We start from the raw sequence: 23,569 nt of genomic DNA, 5'->3' as shown, positions 1-23,569 counted from the left end.
GCAACCTTATCTTGTCAACTCTTGCATTATAAAGCAGTATAAGACCATGTGTCTTAACATGGATAAATGAATGTAATTTTATGCGAGATGTAATTAACAAGCAGCATCGTTCTGAATTGATTACAGAGGAGAGCCATAATCAGCCATAATCCTGGTGGGACCTCATCTGTAGGAGTGGTTGCAAGTGCTTCCAATGCACTGACTGAATCCTGGCCCCAGGTCCTACTGAAGAATACTTCTCATTAGCAGAAACCAGATGAAGCACAAGCTTCCCTGGGTCAAAGTGAACAGCTTGAGTTTACTGGACTCACCTCTAAGGTGAAGGCCTTGCAGTAAGACGTTTGGGAAAAGCATTGTAGTAGAAAAACTTGATATGCCAAAACATTCATGACTGATGATTTCAGTGCTTCTTTAATCAACTACCAGACATAATAATTCTTTCTACAGCATAATTTCTAGAGGTTTAGTATAGCTTGCATCTATGGTCTTACTGTGGCCTGTGTACTAACCTAAGGTTATCAGTAATTGATATTCTATTTTATTTAAACTCCAACAACGATTACATCTATGAAGTATCATCAGGAGTGGCTTTCTCCTGCATTGAAATCATGCCTCACAGGACTAGTTTGCAGTGGATGTTTCCTTTCAGCAAAAGATTTATGCCCATATGTAACTCAAGCTTTGAAAAGCCAACATTCATTATTTTAGTTAAGATAAAATACAATAAAAACAGCTAAAAAAGAAAAATACCCCTTTTAGCAAAGGAATCAGAAATAAAGACTACATGAAGTTTAAAAGCTAAAATTAAATAGGTTTTTATTGTTTTATTAAAGTCTCAAAAAAGCTGCATAATGTGAAGAATAAAATCTGTCAAAGAATTTTTTTTCCTAAGGGCCCAAGTCAGTAACATTAAAATACAGGACTTGCCAGTATAATTCAGTGCAATACTCAATTGCCTCGCATTCCTGTCAATGAACTATTAAAACGACGTACCTTAGTGCTCCATAGTTTTGTCTAATTGACTGTATTCTCTCAGAGAGATCCAGAAGTCACATGCACAACCCTGGGTCAAGCTTATAGCAGACTGTAACCATACTCCATCCGAGAGATCCAGACACCATGCTCAACCCTTGGTCAAGCTGATAGCTGACTGTGACCATATTCATTCAGAGAGATCAAGAAGTCCCGTTCAACTCTGGGTCAAGTTGACACAGCAGACTGTAACTGTGACTCCCCACGTGGGCATACACATACCGTATGGCTGACTGCCACCAGGAAGGATTGGGATAAGTCAATAAGGCTCCCTCGGGTTTTCAAACTTTGGTGACTCATTTTTATTTATTCTATTCATGTTAAAAGGAAGACACAGGAAAATAAAGGGCTTATGAGGGAAAAAATGTTAACATACGCAATAATAAATAATATGGCTGAATATGACAAATATGTCAAAAAGAGACAAAGATGAATAAAGTAATCAAAGAAATAGTACAAAATAAACTTAAAAATACTAATCTATTCACAAAGTTTTCACAGCTTTTCTGTTCATATAAGCTGGCAATCACATAGTTAATGACTGCTTTCTTATTAAGTTCGCAGAAGCATCTACAGGAGAGAATGACTATATTGATCTAGTCTTCTTAATACAATCAGGATTAAGTGAGAAAATGTAGGTGAGAAAACCATTTGTGAACTGTGATATTCCTATATGGTATGCTTTTAAAACTATATAGCCACAGTCCAAGTTATGAGTTTATAATTTCAAGTACACAGAATATGAAGAAATGAGACAATTACAAGAAGCAGAATAAGATACAATAAATATATAATCATCAGAAAGTAGATGGTAACATTTTAAAGATATTTATTTTAGAGCACAGTAGGTGCTAATCCCTAGAGTAAGCGAATCACAGACACAAATGCTTTCACCGACCAATTAAGAGAAAGAAAGCACTTTCTGAAAAGATTGAAAAAAAACACAAAAATTACATTTCAAACAGTAAAAAAAAAGATATTAGAAAGAGTCAGGGGAACAAATTTTGTGAAGATGAATAAAATAATAAGGTTTTCACGGAATTACAACAGCAAAAGAATAGTTAATTTTTTGTAAACGTATTTTTTAGTAATAGTAATTTAGTTAAATGAAGTTCCTCAGAGATACCGATCATTTAGAGATGTTTTAGCCTTCAGATGATGGAAAAAAAATGGCTAATGTATTACATGAATATTTCAATCAGGTGTTTGGAGAAATGCTAAAATCAACAACCTATCTAAAACAACTTATCTAATTTCAGATTCTATGCCTTCAAGTTAATACTGTACATGGATTTAGAACTGGTAATCAGTGGTCTTCATCTGAACATGAACCAGACGACACAACGCCTCCACTCAGAACTCTCTCCCCCATCACTGGGAACTTGCCATGTGTCGAATGAAGAACTGTTTAACAGGTTGGCAGGCAGAGCCACGTCAACGCATCTCACCATCTTCGAAACAGACTCAGGCGAGCTGGTGCAGAAGAGCCAAATTCAAATTATGTACTTAGCAAAAACAATACAAAATAACTGGAGATTCCAAACTAATAGGAAATTAGAGTAATGTTACTTTTTATAACAAATTAATCCTGCTAATGCTAATTTAACTATTACCAAAACAAAACATTTGTTTTCCAGAACAATTTTAAAAGGTCATTCTGTGAATATCTATCATCCAATGAATAAATAAATAAAACAAAAATAAGTATATTATCACTTTGCAATAATGTGTCAGCTTTGCCTTGGTCACTGTCTAGGTATGCAAGATTTGAACTCCCTCTATTTAATAAAACTAACAAGAAACATATATTACATTCAGCTGTTCTCCTTCTTTCACTGGTTCTCTCATACTATCAGATTAAGTCAGTGTTCAGATCCAAACAGAGCTTCCTGCAGTCTCCATCAAACAGAACACTTTTGCCTAAAATTAATAATAATTCCAAACACTTATATAGCGTTTCTCTGGACTTCACTGAAAGTGCTTTACAGGTAATGGGGACTCCCCTCCATCAACACCAATGTCCAGCCCCACCTGGATGATGCGTCGGCAGCCATAGTGTGCCAGTATGCTCACCACACATCAACTATCAGTGGGGAGGAGAATAGAGTAAAGAAGCCAAATTCATAGAAGGGGATTATTACGGGCCATGATTGGTAAAGGCCAGGAGGAACTTTGGCCAGGACACCGGGGTAACACCCCTACTCTTTTCGAGAATGCCCTGGGATTTTTAATGACCCCTGAGAGTCAGGACCACGGTTTTACGCCTCAACTGAAGGACAGCGTCTTTTTTACAGTATATTGTCTCCGTAACTATACTGGGGCATAAGGACCCACACAGATTGCAGGGTGAGTGCCCCCTACGGGACCCACTAGCACCACTTCCAGCAGCAACCTTAGTTTTTCCGAGGAGGTCTCTATCCAGGTACTAACCAGGCTCACAGCTGCTTAGCGTCAGTGATTTAACAGTTGTGAGTTACACAGTAATATAGCTGAGTTCCAACTATGACTTTCCATCTGAATTTTTAAGCAAACAGAAAATAGGACAATGTAAAAACAAAGGACCTGGTTAAGAAAAGAGCTGTTAAAATATTCTCCAGACCTTTCCAACACACAGATAATAAAATGAAGCTCCAATAAGCTGAATCCAATGGTGACTCACAGCAACCCAGAACACAAGAATATGCATAATGTCACCTGGGTAATCAATATTCCTGCAGTCACCAGAAAGCAGACGAGGTGAGAGCACAGAGTCATTTTAAATTAAAATGGAAGAACCTCTCTTGGTAATTAAACAGAAGTTCAAGTAGGGAACAAAATTAACTTCGCTTAATAAAGAGAATATTTAATGAACAGTGAGATATAAAAACAACATATGGAAACCACAGAAACTCTGAATTTACTTTAGCTTCTTTTGGATTTAACTATTACTACCGGGAAACGACAACTCCCAAATCTCTATGCAAACAGGACTCAAGAATGTGAAAGTGCTTTAAAATGGACATATAATTTTTTTATCAATAGTGGATAATGCTCTTTACATCTTTATCTCATTGCCTTTGCTTCTTTTGTGGTTGTTAATGCACTAGTGTAAAGTGGTTCTTTCTGTAATGTAATCGTAGTAGATATTCCAGTCAAGTAATATTTGAAGTTGAAATAACACAGTGACTCTACATGCAAAAATGCACTTTTGCCCATATTTGAGGTATTGACACAGCTGTTCAGACAGCTGCAGTTCCTCTATTCTTCTATTTACCGACCAGAACACAAATATCACAAAGAAAATAATTTAGTATCGTCTGAAAATTAAGAGAAGCACCAAGGTAAAAGGCAGTATTTTGTCCCTAATCCTTGATTAGCATGGACAAGATTTAATAAACAAAGAAGCAAACACTGAATAGGTTTATAGGATATTTCCAACAAAAACATTCTGAAGCTGAAAAAACAGGCAACTTAAACATCTGTGAAACAGCCAAGCCACCCAAAAAGAGGGGACATCAGAAATGGACACCAGTTCCAAGAAACAATTGGGATAGACTTAGCTCACAGCAGATACAAAATGCATAATAATCAGAGCAAGCATGGATCACTTGCCTTTTAAAACAGCAACAGTTTGCTTGCAAAATAAGACATTTACAGACAATAAATAAAGCACTTCCTACAAGAAACTTCACTTGCAACAAACAGAAAATATTTTCCAAGAATCAGAAAGAAACCTATAACTTTCTGCAACAAATTCATAATGATAAAAATGACAACTATTTGCAGCAGGTGCACTGAGGGTTTTTTGAGCAGACATGAAACAGATATAAGCAGTATGCATTAGGTCACAGGCCAATTGTATGCACAGGCCACCATTGGTAACGATATTAAAAAATCACATCACTTTCAATAACTGCTTATGCATTTCAAGGTAACAATGGCCCAGAGCCTATCCTGGGAAACACAGGTGATATGTACCCTGGAGAGGACGCCAGTCGATCACAGGGCACACATCAACACAAAACACCAATCCAAAACAGTAGATTTGTTTCATTTGTGGTTTTCTTTCTTGATTTGCACCAACCCTGCATTCAGTAGCTCAAAGTACCTTATCACCACTGCTCAATCACCTCTCACTAATGAGGTAACATAGTGCTTACTCAACCAAGTGTACCATGGTCACAAATGATCCATACATCCATTATCAAATGCAGGGATGCAAGAGAGATGGAACCCTAACACACAGATTTCCCAGACAACAATTAACATACCAGTATGTCTTTGGACTGAATCTAAATTCAGAAGATGACCTACAGTATACAACAATTAACAAACTTGTTCAAGGTGACTATTCAATGGAAGAAGGATACTGTACATATAACTCTACTCATATTAAGGCTAACAGAAGTTTGACAGAACTTACCAAATAGTAATTCTGAAGAAACCTATTCAGTACACTACATAGTAAACAGTAACGATTGTGTCACAGATCACATTTCAGATTTATTTTTTATCATAAAATGGACTTCCAGGCAGTAATTTCTATTTAGTGTGTCATCCATGATTTAAAAACATGACTTTCTAATCTGATGATGACATTCCAATGAGGTTCTTTTCCTTGCTTGCAATTCATGACTGGGGAGTAAGGGAATTTTTCTATTAAAAACTAGCCCCATTCCTAGTTATGATGGTTTAGCGTGTATTTACAGTCATCACAGTAAATCTTCACTTAAAAAAACAGAAACATCGGATAAGCTTCACTTGCATCATCTTTCAGGACCATCACTCTCAGGAAGCTAGAAAGACTTGGCAAGAGTAAAACCTTCTGATACGTCTCAATTATTCCTTGATTTTCTAATGAGCATGCTTATGTTAATCCAGAGAGCTAACTCCCCAAATAGTTGCTGTCAGACATGACAGGCCATATATTTAAGCATTTGTCAAGTCTCATGGTTTCATGCTCTTAAAATAGACATACTGCATACTGTACAATATTGGTAATAAGACACTTTTAGGAAACTGAGAAAAATGTGGGTATTTAAATAAACTTTTGCATTAGAAAAAAACATATTTTGTGTAAAACATGTTACCTCGTGAAAAAGAACATAAGCTTTAGATGAGAAGAGGTCACTGTGGAAGATTTTAATTACACAAATCCAGTCTCTTATGCTGACAACAACAAAGTGCTTTTAGCCTTCTAGGACTTTCGTTTGAGCCTGGCAATGCACCTGGTTACTCTTTCCAGAACTGATTCTGAATTGTAAATAATGACCAAAATGGTATCTGATATTCTAAATATTAATTCTGTTAGTTATTTCACTCAACAGCTGCATTCCACACATTTAGATATAACATCCTTTGACAACCTTATTTAGCGGTTATGTAGTTGTAATGTAGAGTAACCAACATTGTAAATCACACAACTATGATTAGATTAAGAATGACATGCTTGTAGGCGCAGTAAAAAGCAGTATTGATGGTAACATGGAGAAAATAAAAAACAGAACAAAATGATACTGTACTGCACTGATAAACTGTTAGAAAGGTGTACACACACACATGCTACTGGTGATTCCTCTATGTTTTATGCCAGCTATGACAACTGAATAAGACTAACTGTGCAGACTATACCCTAAAAAAGCAAAAGATGACTGATAACTGGTGTGGAGAGGTTGAAACAGCAACCATCTCAACATCACACAGACACAAAATCAGATATTAAAGTAACAGTCTTAGATTTTCACCATGTTTAGCAATGGGCTACAGTAAGATACTATAGCTATACCACTTAGACCATCCCTCTTGCGTTCCTACACTGCAGTTTGTATTTTCTGCAAAGCCACTACTCACATATCCATTGTTGCCTTGGAAACATGCCAAGCCGTGCATGTGCATCTCATACCTTGATATCATTGATTCTGTACCCTGTCATGTTATCTTGTCCAAGTGCATATGTTCACTTAATATTTTATAGCTGAATGCGGAGTCACTCCTCGGGAAATTCTAAAGCAAACTAGATTACTTTTATAAATCTCAGTGCTATTATCATCACAACACCTTTTTCCAATCAGTTAATTGCACAATAAATTGAAAAAGCTTACCTACTTGTATATCACTTCTTTTTTTTTTTGCTTGTTTTCCTTTTTTTTCATATTGGTAATAACACTCAGGGATCAGGCAGGTTTTATTACATAAAGTACTTATGTGTAAACGCATCACTGGTACTGTACCTGTGCATCTAAATTCAAAATGTTATTACCATCTCCATTCTGAATGCCTACAGTATCCCCATAGCATACTATCGTATCATCTGTTTAGGTTTTTCTTTGGGGGCCTCAAGATTGTAAATGAAGACCTGTGCTGGGACATTGTCTGGAACAACTTGTCCACAATTCTAAATATCCATCCATCCATTTTCTAACCTCTTCTTCCAATTCAGGGCCGCAGGGCACCAGAGGCAGTCTTAGCAAGCTACAGGCGCAAGGCAGGGTACACCCTCAACAGGACGCCAGGTCCACTTTGAGATGACCAGGTAGTGGATCTGGTCAGGTTTCTTTCACATAACACTCATCATGGTGTTATCATAGTATACTCAACATAAATACACAGATTTTAGTATTTAAAACTCCTCTTTTGGCCAGCAACAGAGCCACAAACGTATTACCAACAATCACAGTGCCAATAGTATTCAGTACTAATCTCGGTACTCGTATACACGTACTAATACTATTCAGTTCAGGTGAGTAGCTGCGTCATATACCAGTACTAACAGTATTCAGTACTAATCCCGGTACTCACATACCAGTACAAATAGTATTTAGTACTAATCCCGCTGTTCATATACCAGTACTAATAGTATTTAGTACTAATCCGGGTACATTAATTTTTTTTATTTACTTGAAATGTAAAAGATTCAAATATTGCACATCTTTAAAAACACTTATAAGTTAAGTTGTTTTGAAGTTCACATGGCAGCAATCGGTACAAACAGTTATGTCATTATTGTATATTAAGAAGGCCAACAACTATTCTAAATCTTGGCAAGGTGTCAAAACCTCAGAGCACATTTTTTCAGCCTGGCATGATTCTGGAAACTGATCAATATTGCCTGCGGACTAAATGAAGAGGACACAGGCAGTCTGACGAGAGCATTTGAAATTCATTGTAGTCTGCAATACGTTTCATCTGATTAAACATTTGAGACACAGAAACCCCAACAGGAAGAGAATGAGAGAGGGAATCCAGTGGGGACTCAAGGCAATGCAGCCCAGTTGTGTACTGACAAAGCTGATTATGCAATGCAATAGACAGGCAGCTTCCATCAGGATTTACACCTATGGTCAAGTAGGAATACAATTCTCTCTTCATTTCATCGAGTAATTAGATAGTTGATCTATTTGGAATTCTGTTAACAGCCGCCATATTAACCAAGCAAAGGCTGAAGACATTAGCTGCAATGATTCCTCCCCAGTGATTTATTATTGTTTCAGGCAGGTTTAATAACACATTTCCAGCCTAATAGCGATGTATGCTATTTCCGAGGCAAATTGGAAGAAGTAGGGAGTCTCTTTCCTCCTCTTTTTAACAACTGATACATTTTGATTGTAATGCACAAATTTACACAAGAATAAATAAATTTCATTCCGTTCAAACAATTCAGTTCTGTTGGAAGTAACGATACAAACAGCAGTACTCAGTTTCAGGCTTGCTTAAAATATTGACTATGCAGAGAATATCCATACACATTTATCTCTAGTTTGAGAGAATTATAATTATATTTCACAATAGTTGCCAAAAAGCAAAGTGTTTTTTTGTGAAACCATTTGAACAAGAAGAAATTAATTGATAACAGGCACACTTTTTATAATATTATCTTACATTTATCTTGTCCTGTATATAAAAAGACTAAAGAGTATTCCTATTAGAGAAGACCATTCATGCTGTGGTGACTTATTTCATTATCTACATTGTTCCCTTGACCTTCTTTCAGTTCCTCATACCTGAGCACTTCCAGAATACTATACTACACACGGTGTTTCCTTTTAAGGCTCATGAGATGAAGCACAAACAAACGAAGCATACAGTAGTTATGTTTGTTTACGGCTGAATGAGACAGAAAGGTGGGACAGGAATGTCTGCGCTTACTGCCATACCCCATGGAGGAAGAAGGCCTCTGGGTAATGCAAGACGATATTTATCCTGTATTAGCCTACTACATTAATTACTCTCATGACTGGTTTGGCCAAATGCCACTGATTTACCAAAAGACACTAATGAAAACTGAAAACTGAAAATTTTGAGTTATGAAGAGTCTTCAAAAAAGTTTTTCTGTAAATTTGTTGTTATGGAGCTTGGCCCAAATAAATTTGTTGTTCCACTGTACAAGCATTCTATATACAGCCATCATGTGATCCCCACTAAAGGTTACTGTAACCAACTTTAACACATTATACATTCCCAGCCAGAACTTGTGCTTTTTCAATCACTGATCTACAATGCCAGCAGCCATATCACCCTGCAACTCACAACTGGCAACCCACTGAAGCTAAGCAGGTGTCAGCCTGGTCAGTACCTGGATGGGAGACCTCCTGGGAAAAACTAAGGTTGCTGCTGGAAGAGGTGTTAGTGGGGCAGCAGGGGGCGCTCACCCTGTGGTCCATGTGGGTCCTAATGCCCCAGTATAGTGATGGGGACACTATACTGTAAACAGGCGCCGTCCTTCGGATGAGACGTAAAACCGAGGTCCTGACTCTCTGTGGTCATTAAAAATCCCAGGGCTCTTCTCGAAAAGAGTAGGGGTGTACCCCGGTGTCCTGGCCAAATTTCCAATTGGCCCTTACTAATCATGGCCTCCTAATAATCCCCCTCTATGAATTGGCTACATTACTCTGCTCTCCTCCCCACTGATAGCTGATGTGTGGTGAGCGTTCTGGCGCACTATGGCTGCCGTCGCATCATCCAGGTGGATGCTGCACATTGGTGGTGGTGGTGGAGGGGAGTCCCCATTACCTGTAAAGCGCTTTGAGTGGAGTGTCCAGAAAAGCGCTATATAAGTGTAAGCAATTATTATTATTATTATTATTATTAATGCCAACAAGGACCAGATTTCTTTTTAACAAACGAACTGTAAGCCTAAACCATGTGATAATAGCATTGATTTCCATTTGAGTCCTCTGGTTCATATTTTACTGTTGATTCAGATGAAGTTGACAACCCAGACCAACTTTGTAAATGCATTTGAGCATGTACACGGCCCCTTGAAGTCTTCGCTGTTCCAAGACAAAAAAGATTAAATTCTTTCAGTCTGTCAAATTCTCTTGAGCCTCAGAATGCAACTGTTTCATCTTCTCTGGACTGATTCATTACTGAACACAATACTCTAAATTAAATCTTCTTTGTTGTGAGGGGATCAATTATTTACCCTCTGTTCTTATTTCAAGTCCTTGGCATTTCAGGTCTGTTATTTGAGGTCAGCTCAGTGTCTACCTAGCGAATATCTGTCCTGCACAAACTACCCCTGTGATTTCCGCTTGGTATGGTGCTGCTATTGGAGAAGTCTTCCGAACCCAATATCTAATTCACTCAGCTGTGCTGATCTCCTTCTCTCTCCTCTCCAGGACAGAGACTCTCTGTGTCCAACTGTCTCCAACATGTTTTGAGTGGAAAACCGAGTTCCAGACAGGCCCCTAGAGAGCTGGGAAATGCTAGGCAACATGAAGGTTAAACACCTACTTCCTGCAATTATTAATTAATCTTTTGAGTAACGTCATTAACATCATTAAAAGCTTTAGCTATATTTAGCTCAAAATTTAGATATACCATGCCATGTGCTATTTACAGTGGTGTGAAATAGTGTTTACTCCCTTCCTGATTTCTTTTTTTTTTGCATGTCTGTCACACTGAAATGTTTCAGATCATCAAACAAATTGAAATATTAGACAAAGATAACACAAGTAAACACAAAATGCAGTTTTTAAATAAAGGTTTTTATTATTAAGGGGAAACAAAATCCAAAACCTTTTTTGAAGGTGTGTGTCCCATTACATCTGGCGTTAAAGTAACACAGCATTTCAGAAAGGGAACATCATACCAACGGTAAAATATGGTGATGGTAGTGTGATGGTCTGGGGCTGTTTTTCTGCTTCAGGACCTGGAAGACTTGCTGTGGTAAATGGAACCATGAATTCTGCTGTCAACCAAAAAATCCTGAAGGAGAATGTCCAGCCATCTGCTCGTGACCTCAAGCTGAAGCGCACTTGGGTTCTGCAGCAAGTCCACCTCTGAATGGCTTAAGAAAAACCAAAAGGAAGACTTTGGAGTGGCCTAGTCAAAGTCCTGACCTGAATCCAATTGAGATGTTGTGGCATGACCTTAAAAAAGCGGTTAAGACTCGAAAACCCTCCAATGTGGCTGAATTACAACAATTCTGCAAAGATGAGTGGGCCAAAATTCCTCCACAGCACTGTAAAAGACTCAATGCCAGTTATCGCAAACGCTTGATTGCAGTTGTTGCTGCTAAGGGTGGCCTAACCAGTTATTAGGTTTATGGGGCAATCACTTTTTCACACAGGGCCATGTAGGTTTGGATTTTTTTTCCCCTTAATAATAAAAACCTTCACTTAAAAACTGCATTTTGTGTTTACTTGTGTTATCTTTGTCTAATATTTCAATTTGTTTGATGATCTGAAACATTTCAGTGACAAACATGCAAAAAAATAAGAAATCAGGAAGGGGGCAAACACTTTTTCACACCACTGTATATCCATTTTCTGCAGTTGCTAATTCCAAGAACTATAACAAATTAAACTAGATTGACATGTGTAAATCAAAACTGACATTCCCCTAGAATCTTACTGTACTGCTGTAAATGAATAGCACAACTGTTCTATTCTTGGTAGGACTGTGCTATAATTGGTAGAATACCATGAGGGCATTGGAATATCTTAAGTGCTTCAGATGCCTCCTGCAACACCCCTGCCTCTTTGACACTAATATTCAACATTGAGTTTTGTATTTCCTTAGGCTGAAGCAAGCTTTGGGTTTCCTCGTTGGCAAATACCCGAGTCACATTCTTTTGGTATACTATTGCCCTTTTAAAAACTAAAATTACCTCAGAGACACCTACTTCATTCTTTAATGTTTGATGACCTTTCTTATTTCACTGAGGGAAGGTTAAAACTAATGATAAGTATTAAGAAGAGAATGCAAGGACAGGTGACATAAAGCTAAACTGCTTCCTGACCTGAATGCAAGTATGGAGGGTATGTGGCGCGGTAGGGATCTGGGTGAACTGTGAAATAGTAGCAGAGCAAGGCCAGAAGGGATGAAGATTTGTTCATTTATAGCCAGCCCAGATCTGACTCAGGTGATTGAGCTGCGCGCCAATATAAATGATTCTTAATATTTGCTGCCAAGTAATAAAACTGAAAATTAGGCAATGACATGCCTCTTTGTAAAAACTGAGAGAGCAGTTCTTGTTCTTGTGGGCAACAAAATAAATTATTTGCCTCCAAAGAGCAGCTTTAAATGTTTCCCCATAACGTACCAGAAGAAACATCTGAGATGGCATATGTCTTTAAAAAGATCTCTATCCAGGAAGTAGTGTACAACAGGAAATGTGGATCAGACAGTAGCAATGGGATGTGGGATGGGCTGAGCAGTGATGAGAATCTGAACAAGGCAAAAAAGAAAACAATGTTGATAAAGGTTCTGTCATCCCAATTAGAGGCATAGACATTTGCTACGATTAAAAGTACATTCAACCTGTAACTATTCTAAAACATTCTAAAACGTGCCTTTTAATTATTCCATATAAAAAAAAACCTGTCAGAGCTCACATTTTTGCATCTTCACATCATAATGCTCAACAGTGGCTCCCAATTTTTCAATAAACTTTAACTTTCATCGATAAGCAATGTCTAGGACATGGTTAATAATTAATATGAAACTAAATGAATGAGGAAATAATGCATTTTCAAAAGAAGGACAGCAATATTTATTACTGCAACTACAGCTATCCTGACACTTTTCTGTCAACATTTTGTATTCATACAACTTAATTTGTAGCAATTTTTTTTAAAGTTCCTAAGGGGTCAGACCCAGAAAGAACATTTTAGATTGCAAACTGCTTACTAATTCTATATAGAAATGAGGACAAAATGTTTGTTGTAAGCACTTTCAGAACATAACAAATAAAAGCCAAAAGAGGATAGCAGCAATTTATTAACATGTCGAAAACCACCTTAAAAATCTCTGCATTAACAGCTAATTTTTGCTGAAAGAAAACTGAAAACTCATTAAATTAAAAGCATTTGTTTTACCCAAGAAATGATTTCTCCAGAATTTTTTAAATAATCTAGGGACCGCTGTTTAATCAATAAACTTAGAGGCCCGAGCTCTCTAGAATCAACAAGTAATTCTCCTTTTATACCTCTGAATTTATAATTCACACAGTTTGCTTTTCGCATATTGTGGTTCTGCAGTGCAAATAATAATGCATACAGGACAAACAGCCCTCAATCACTAGGTTCATACCAGCAGAAAAATGGATAGCTAAAACATACAAAAGAAGACACACAGCTCAACTGTGTGCTGCACGTTACAAGAGGCTACCTACATCCAAAACCCCATGACATGTATTTTCTGTCTGGCGTCCTGTCCCACCACCTGAGACGATAAGCTACAAGCAGGCTGGAAGCCCTCAAAAATGCAAACAAACCAGCCCGCTCGGTCTGTGATAAGATCCTCCAGATGCTGCCAGCACAATGCCTCAGGAGCCATAAGACATGAATCAGAACAGCTCAGGCTTTCATTCAGTCAGATGCCTGTGAAGACCAGAGTGAGTGGATCAAGAATGAATGGAAAACTATTCTGTTACCATCTGGCAAGCTGTACCGATTGCAACTCATCTACACTGAATCTGTGGCTCATTGACTACCATGTGAGGAGTGGTGCTGCCTAAACCATATGCAGACCAGTGCTGGGCTTTCAAACTCCTGCACAAATGGCTGATCATCTGGTGGAACAGTGATCCATGAACTGCCTCAAAGGAGACTACACTCAACCTGATCGCCTCTGACACACCGGGCTGGCTGGGGTCTGCCAAATGCAGTGGTTGAGTGCTTAAATGAAACTTCCAAACACAAAGCAAGAAGAAGAAGGATCTTAGTTTCCACTTAGCTTCATCAAACACCAGCAGTGTAACTGACTGTGTGAGAATCATATGAATCTATATTCTGCAGTAACAACTAAAGAAAGGGTACATTTTACAAAGTGCACACTTTAACAAGCCATCATATCAAGATTGTCAACCTAAATAACCAAGAATCTCCAACACTGAACTTAGTTGTGCTGCTCTTAGTTGTGAGACTGTCACATTTACTGTTAAGCTGTTAAATATGTTACCCACTACAGGCTGCACCATAACAATTCCAGTCAGTGAAGTGAGAATGATAGAGTGCCTTACAATAGTGTTCAGACCCTTCCTATGGTTCTATCTTTATGAGACTAAACAATGATGCATACACATTTTATTCAACTTAACACAACAAAGCATTAAAAAGACCCAAGGGTTTGAACACATTTGCAAGGCACTGTAAACATCTAGAGCTGAATACCCCTGAATTCAGATGAAGTTATTTAATTTTTTCAGTGCTTTCTTCAAGCAACAATGCCACCTGCTGGTTTACATGCTCACTGAATCAGGTTATGTCTCTTAAGGTATAATTAAATTCTGGATATTCAGTTCTCAGTTATCAATGTACACAAGAACTGCACATTAAATGTACTAAGAAACACATACTAAGAGTACAATAGTTCTACTTAATTAAAAAAAATAGTGTGCAAACATCCACAGATGTATTTCAGAATAAATAAAAATGCCAAGGGAAATGTATGGAAAGAATAAAGGCATTTATTAATAAAAGCTCAATTTCAGAGATAGTACAATTACTGCTAGGAATGATTCACTGATATTTGAATTAGGTATGCAATTATTCTTCCAACATGACAAAAGGTTTCCCTACACCTTCCCATTATACTACAACCATCTCATATTAAGATTCCCAACAGGGGGTAAAACCAGATTGATCAAATTAATCAAATCAGCTCTAACACCTCTCTTTACGGCTATGGGATCTTTAGTGACCAAGTAAAGAGGACTCCAGAATAACGTCTTATTGGAAGGACAACCCCTCCTACAGGAGAGTGTTCCCAATCACCGTTCTGGGACACAGGTTTGGGATTTCTTGTCCGGAGGAGAGAGTGTCACGTACTGGACTTCAAACACCATTTATGACCTGGCTTGGTCACCTCTGCACTGTAAATACACTGTAAATACTATCGATACAATAGGCTAGGCACTATTAATAAATAAAAGCAGAAATGTAAAACACTCTTCCTCATGCCACTCCTGAGATTAAGCAAGTATATAATTTTACATTAGTCAAATAAGAGTGAATATAAATGCTCCAGGAATCTGACAGATGGATCCACCTACAAAACAATGTTACTCCTAACTCTGACCTAAAGCTAAAACAGTTTAAATGTAGGAAACAGCAAAGAACAGCTGTCTAATTTCATAGAGTTTGCTTAAAAAAAAACGAGTGAGGGTGAAAACTTATTTTTATAGCACTGATTAATCAATGTTTTTTTTTCTGAAATGTGTCATTTGATACTTAGAAAAGAATTGAGAAAAAAAAAGTCGATTTTTTTCTATATTATTCTTTACAGGAAGTACAAATTTTACATTAAAGGGTATCTGACCTGGTCATTAAAGGCATTACTTCACAGTGGTTGGCATAGAGGGCTTTCAGACACTCTCTGCAACTACCATCACTTATTCGCTCCATTCCAAGAAAAACCTTGACAACAATGGGTTCAATCTGTCTTTCCTACTTCATTGAAGTAGTGAAATTCTGTTTAACCAGCATTCATAAATGCATGAAAGACTACTGATTATAGATAGGGAAAAAAACAATAAGCCCAGTATTAACTAGAAATTCTTCTGTCACTTTTCTGAAATGGCTCCAGAAAGCCAGTACCATGCATTAGGTTTTTGTGTGAAAGGAATGATGAATTATTCTATTTTACATGAACAACAGTAAGATAAAACATTCACCCTCCTGTACAGGAACAGGGCTCATCTGTTAAATATGTGGAAACGAAGACTATATTTAACTTCTCATTTCTTACTTGGCTAAATCAATTAAACCACAGGCCGTAGATTGATGTTAATTTCTATGGATCACAGAAGCAAAGAGGACAGACTTAGCAAAATAATATGACAATTATGGTAATTAACTGATATGCAAAGACACTGACAGTCATGCTTCACTCAGTAGGCAGATTTCAGTGTACGTAAGCAATATTTAAATTCTATTGAGCACTGCCCAAGTTGTGAAAGCTCCGTCAGCAAGAAAAGCGACTGGCGTATTTGGTCCCATTGAAATACAGTACAAGTGTTTTGTTTTTTCAAGCATATTGCTTCCAGATAGCAAATGAAATGTTTAGGCACTTGCAAGACTGTAATCATAAACAAAAACCCTAATTAAATTGAAAAAGCTCAGTAATACACTAAAGAAAAATTGGCTTGTTAGAGAAAAGTACAAAGACGTGCTTGTTAGGGAATAGCATTAGTAAGACTATACTTCAGAATACCTTCAATTTCTGTTTCTATGACAGATATACAATATGTTACCTTCATTCAATTAGACTGACAAGTAAAATAAAAACAACATGTTTGGAAACCAGTAAATATTCATTATAAATAAGTAAAATTGTTTATAATTTATATATTTACATATAATACGTTTCTATTTCACTGCCGTTGACCTAGTCATTGTCCAACAAATGAGTTTAAGCATACTTTAATGAAATATAAACTTTTTTATCAGTGTATTGCAAAAACCTTGGTTTATTTCTTAAATTTTTCTAACACTACAACTGGCTGATGCAATTTCCAACACATGTTCTTATTCTTGAAAATTGTATTCATACACAGTACTACAAAAAGATTATACTTAAAGTTATGAAAGGTCCATTAAGCTTCCATTTAAAAAAAGCACAAATAATGCTTTAAGACTCTAGATTGAAATACAGTAGCTCTATTTGCATATATTAAAAATGTTCCTGCTACAAAGTACTGTCCAAAAAGAGCATTAAGTGTACTTTAAACACAATTTATCAATGTGAACACGCAGACACAGCTCATTTTATAACTCTGTGTGCTCTTAGGATGTCATCTGAGAGTACACAACTATTGCACTTTAAATGAATATACCGCTTGGTTTTAGGCCATCTTAGGTCCAATTGATAGCGATGATCCTTGTCACCCCAACTATTAAGATTACTTCAGATCTACCATTACAATCCTGTGCCAGGAAGTGGCACAAAAGCAAAGGGAAAAAAAGACACCTGATGTCTGTTACAGGACAAGGTGAAATTGCCAATGCAGGCCAAGTACAGATTCAGAGAAATCTTTTAAATATTTGAAACAACTGCCAAGTATGTTAAATTTGGGGGGAAAAGGGACTTACTGTTTTCAAATGTATACAGCTACACAATCAAGCACAGGAGTTTTATTAACTTACTTACAGTATTTGTGTCATCTGTCACATAAAGTTATTTTCATTTTAATTAGTGAGTAGATATGTTTATTGATTATTTGGGCACTATTGTTCCTTGAAAAAACAAAAAACTAATCTCAACTATTTTCATAAAATAAACAACTAATTCATGAGCAAGAGCAATGGGGAAAGAGAGCGATCCTGCTCATCCTGAGTAAGGAAAATCACCGACGGGTAGCGATCAGTTAAAACGGAAAGAGTGGACCAATACTGCAAGAAGGACAAGCTGCTCTGCTTCAATAATCATCAGACTAGTGCCAAGAGAAAAGGAAACTCTGGTTATCTGAGGGACAGGCCACATCCTGGAAGGCAGCGGGTCACCACATCAACCCAGGACTATCCCAACCATTTCATATTGTAGTGTCCCTGGAAGGAGAAACTCCCAGAAAAAATAGCCAGTTCATCAGCAGAACGACCACATCTGCATGGACAGAATCTCTGAATTTCTATGCTTGAAGGAAAATAAATGGTATTTTTATAGCGGAGTAACAAATTCACCATCGCCTGTGGACCAGACTACATCTGAGGTGGCAGCAGAGGTGGCAGTGGGGCTTTTTCTTAAATTATGAAAGTCGTTTTGCAATTTGGAGACCTAACAGATGACTATGTGTAGAGATGTTGTGATGAGCCTCCTAGCCTGTTGTTGCACCGTTCAAGCTAACCTGCGGGGCAATGCCATGATGGGGGGAGAAATCTCATTAAACACAAGAACATATTTGCTGCAGACTGAGGGAACTGAGTGAGTAGCTTTGTAAGACCTTTAACACGCCGTTAAATCAACAGCTTTCCCATTTGAGAAAGCAGTCATGTTTTTTTTTCTCCACTATGATTTTGTTTAACTTCAAAGCGTACTATACATAGATGGTTCTCTCGGCACATTTAGCCAGCACACGTTTTAAAATATTAATAAGATAGTTTAGTCGTAGTTTGTTTTTCAAAATGCCTGGATGTTGTTCAAGGAAGAAAATAAATTGACAACCATTTCCTCAAGCTTGCTGTTCGTGCAAACAGAATTCTAAATATGAAACACGGTGTTTTCACCTGTTTCTGTCAACTTAAAAAATAAATAAGACAGGCGTTACCAGAGGACTGTTGAATCATTCAACAACAACGTTATTTTGTATTTGTACTATTTTGTTTTTAAATAAACTGCACCAAGAGAGCTTTAGTGCTGGTGTAATGTGGATTCTTAGGGCGGTACATTTAAATAAATGTTATTAAATTTCTCTTCGCATATGTGTAGAAACTGCAGCGTAAAATGTTTGTTAATATTCACATTTCATATACAACACAAGTGCACATTACCTTACCGTAAACAACGCCAACAACTACCAGGCGCAGCACTGCGTGACACCTTGCAGTTTTTCTGTGACGCGTTAAAACTTTCGTAGTTGACGCAAGAGCAAAGAAAAGTCACAACCACACTCACCTGTACATAATCATTTCAGCTTCCTGTCTAAATTTAAAAAATAACTTCTCGTCCAATCAACACAGAGTTTATTACCACTCCCAGAGAGCCTGAAAAAAATCCGACATCCGAGAACTTTGTGACCTGTGGTCGTTGATAGTTTATTGCTGTGACAGCGGACATAAATGAACAATTCGGCCCCCACATACATCTCCGTATCTAATTCTTCTGCTTTGGTCTCTTTAAGCTTTAAAACTCTTACGTTTTATTCTGGTAATTTGCTTCTATATTCAAAACTTGTTGAAGCACTATTGCCCTGTAGTATTGGACCGCCTTCAAGCTTCAGCGGTAGCCCAGTATAAACTTTACTTTGAGGTACAACGTATTTCTTGAATATTGAAAATAAAAGAAGTAAACATCAAAAACCTGAACCTTACAGTTCTTCAAGCTGTCGGTTTATGTACATGTGCGGGGATATACTGTACCACTTTTGCGTATAAATGTTATACGTACAGTATTAGCGGGGGTATACGCAGCGCTGAGCTAAGGTTAAGAACAAAACAAATCACACTCCTTACTTTTTATAGGTGTCTGTGCTTCTCACAATTTTTCCAGAAAAATTTAGAGGTGTAAGAAGCACAAATATTTATAGATCGGTTTCTTCATTATTTTGTGGAGATGGGCAACTTTAGCAATAATTGGTGTTTTCCTATAATCCTATATTTCCCATAATTTTTCCAATGCTATCTGTATTATGTACTATTTTTCAGTACTAAGGTATTGTAGTGTTGTAGCTACTTTGCCACGGTACTGATGTTATCCCAATATAATATCATACCATGGTACTGAAGGTGATCTGTACAAGGAATATGGAATGAAAAGTGCTATATAAACCCAATTATTTTGTTGATATACGTTTGTAGGAAAAAAATCTTTATCAATATTAGCAAAAATTTCTTCTCTTAGCAAGACTGGCTTGACTTCACCAATGGGTATGCAGGATGTGTGACAACAACTGTTTGTGAGGCTAAAGCCCTTGACCTATAGAGGCTGCATATTACATTTGTGTATTTAATAGCAGATGCTGGAAATTGGAGAAAAAAATATTCCTCAATGACTATTCCTCAATTTCAAAAACCTACGAAACATCGTAGTCGTGATTCACATGAAGGTCATGTAACACATTATCCAGCACACTATGTCCATAAATTGAAACATTATTATGTCATACAGCTGTTTTTCAACATAATGACTTGAACCAAAGGTGAACTGATGTCATTTATGTATTTTATACTTGTATTCAAGCACAGCACATAGCTTTGGACAAAAGCACACAAATCATTCAGCATTAAAAACGATCAATCATAAAATCTCTTATTCTTGGTAATGGTCACGGCAAACTGGACCTTATCCTTGAACCGCAGATGACACAGTGGGATACCCCCCTGAACGGGATACCAATCCATAACAGGGCACACACACCACAGCAACATTGAGACATCAGCTAATCTTGCAATAAAGTCTTTGGGAGGTGGGAGGTAGGAGGAGACCTGAGTTCCCATAGAAATGGGAAGAAAATGTTAAATCCACAAAAAATACAGGTGAGGACCAAATGCAGTACCTCAGAGCTGTAAGACAGCAGTGCGGCCCACCCCAGTGTCTCCCACAAACTCTCTCAATGTGCTACCAATTGAATGTGACTAGCAATCATTATGCTGTGTGCAGTTGGGCCAAAAAAAATATTTTCAATCAGCTCATGTTTAAAAAATTTTCATAATTATTATTTCTATAGTATAACCACTGAATTACACTTTGTGTAATATTTAACAGGTCGGATTGGCACTGCATCAGCATTTACTGTAGTCCAGTGAACCGGCCAAGCTCTCTCTATCTCTTGGAGGTGATATAACTGTTCCTCAGCCCTATCCGAGACCCTGGCATCCCCCCTCCGGCACAAGCAGCGTGATCCAGTGCACCAGGAGGGCCGAGCGCAGATGGAAAATCTGGGGTCCCAGCTCAGCTAGGCCCATGCAGAAAAGAGGCAGCTGGAGAAGATCATCTCCACAGACACCGTGCTGGAGACGAGCCAAAGGGAAAAAAGAAGTAGAAGAGGGAGCATCTCTACATTAAAGAAGACATTCAGCAGCAAAAGAACCAAATACAGAATATTTTGCTGGCATTCGTGCTGGAGCAGTGGTATCATCTGAAAATCAGTACAAAGCTCATTCTGTCTAGACTGCAAAGTGTGTAGTGGGACAGCAGCTGAGGCAGTGCCAGATGGAAATGAGGTATTGTACTTCAGACATTTTTCCTCAGATTCCCATCGATGCAGAGCAAAATACTGTATCTGGGTTTGGGAATTCAGAAAAAAGCCCAGAATGTTCTCAGTCAGTCCACCAGAGAAACAGCTCAAAATTCATCCAATTTAAATGTGCATTTACAATTTCAGTACTAAACTCAGAGTTGAGTACATGTTTCAACTTAGGTTGAATATAATCTATTTTTTTAGCACTGTGATGCTAATACAAGAAATGAATACAATAATTCTGATATAATTGTTTTAGCTAGAAAAATCATAATTTTATGTCCCACTCCACCGACGCGAAGAAATTGTGCAAACAGTATGTGTCTGTAATCATACATATCAGTCATGTTAAAAGCATTTTATTGTCTGTGTTTATATAGTCAGATGCCATACTGCCAGGATTCAAGAAGTGATACGTATGCTAAACTAAAGCTTTCTCGGCTGACATTGACCAAAACAAGAGCTAAACACCATTGTCCCATTAGGTTCTTGTGATTTTTATTCCAACTATACTCTGAATTATTTTAATTTAATCAATGAATTTCCTAAGTAGTGAAGATATTCATTAGCTACTAAAGTGAAGACTCCTACAAACCCTAAAGGATTGGGGCTCTAGGGGAACATGTTGGAGACTACTCTCTTAAAAGTAATCAAAAGGCAAAAACCTTTTCTGCAATTGAAAATAGTGCCCCAATAGCTTTTTTAGAATAAAAGCTGAGTGAGTATAAACCAGTAAAATCAATCTTCTTCTAGAATTGAAAATTGTTTCAAAGATTAGTGCTTAACTTTTCCACTATTGCAATTGGTGAAGTATTGAATCATTGTCATCCCTCCAGCACCTATTAAAATTATTCCACAATTCTGACCACAGTTTTGAACAAAGTGTGATATTACTATATAACTAAATCTCATCTTCTCGATATGTATCTTATTATTAGTAGTACTGTTCAAATAGTTGAAGTTGGTAATGGGACAGAACAGCCTAATTTTACAAAACAGAAATGTATCCTGGAAGGTCTGTGTGTCTGACGGATTTCCTGCCAATGTAGCTCATAATGACCTAAATCACCTCATTACTGACTTAATTGAAACAATTCACCAGCTTATCCTAGCTCATCAGGTGCTACTGATTTAAAAACACATAGAAAAGCTGTAGATACACTGGCCCTCCAGGACCAGGATTGGGGAGCTCTGGTGTCCAACAACAACAACAACAACAACAACAACAACAACAACAACAACAACAACAACAACAACAACAACAACAACAACAACAACAACAGGAACAACAACAGGAACAAGTAATAGGTTTATTCCATGCTGAAAAAAAGAAGAAAGAAAACAACGTTTCAGCCGTGGAGCCTTAGTAGTAGTAATTATTATATTTCTGAAACTGAGTAACTTGAGTGTTCAATATCTGTACACAAGCAAAACAGGGAATTCTTTATATCTTCATGAATTCTCTTTTACTTTGATGACAGAAAATGGAAGTAAATGGAAAGATTTGCACACAATAATGACAAACTGTAAGTGGTTAGATCTGCAAACAGCTTCACAAGATTCATCTTCAACACTCCATGGCTAAATACATTCAATTAAAAATAAATTATGTCCTTCCCCCTGATATTAATACATTTAATTCTTTTAGATAGAAGCTATCAAAAGCCAAAAACAAACTTACAATTATGGACTCACTACCACCCGGTGAAGGTGTTACAAAATTAAAAGAAATGGCAGTATGACTGGAAGCATAAGCAAGCAGCCTTACTTAGCTTTCAGAGGACACCATTAACCAGATTAATCAGCAAATGTCCAAATAAAAAAAGGGTAATGGCTTCTCCTTGGGTAACAGATCTTTGATTGTACTATAGATCATAGATCTTACTGTTTTTTATTCATTTTTGCATGGGCACTACCTTAGCAATGTTTTAATGAATTGGTACTATCCCTGTCTTGAGTGAGTGTTGGAATCATTTTGTTAATGGCTTAAGAATGGTATCTCTAGTTGTCTTAACTCCAACTGATAGATTACCATCGAGTCATCTGCCTCTTTTACATTATGTGTTAGTTAATATAGAAGTTTGTCTTTCTTCAGTGTTATGTGTGTAGTCACTTTTTCTTTCATCATCTAAACTTTTCCTATTACAGCCTTTTCTGCTATTACATAGTAGTTGTGGTCATGTTTCTAGAAAACGGCCTCAGAAAATCATATTTTAGAAA

The 23,569-nt window shown here is 37.3% G+C and overlaps 1 protein-coding gene across 7 annotated transcripts in view; it reads right to left on the bottom strand.

Annotated features, from left to right (window-relative positions):
* inpp4b (inositol polyphosphate-4-phosphatase type II B) overlaps positions 1 to 19,048 on the bottom strand; it is a 406,779-nt gene extending 387,731 nt beyond the window's left edge. For 3 of the 7 annotated variants that reach the window (XM_069188926.1, XM_069188909.1, XM_069188913.1), the window contains exon 1: positions 18,947 to 19,027. The gene's annotated coding sequence lies outside the window, so the exon portion shown is untranslated. Of the gene's footprint in view, positions 1 to 18,946 lie in introns of all 7 variants that reach the window. The other 4 variants (XM_015344607.2, XM_015344610.2, XM_069188912.1 and 1 more) reach the window with 3 other exon arrangements.
* Positions 19,049 to 23,569: the final 4,521 nt, after the last annotated feature.

Source organism: Lepisosteus oculatus, chromosome 1, assembly GCF_040954835.1.
Source record: "Lepisosteus oculatus isolate fLepOcu1 chromosome 1, fLepOcu1.hap2, whole genome shotgun sequence".
Taxonomy (NCBI): Eukaryota; Metazoa; Chordata; class Actinopteri; order Semionotiformes; family Lepisosteidae; genus Lepisosteus; species Lepisosteus oculatus.
Note: the sequence above shows the minus strand (reverse complement) of the source record. Positions and strands in the feature narration are given on the sequence as shown.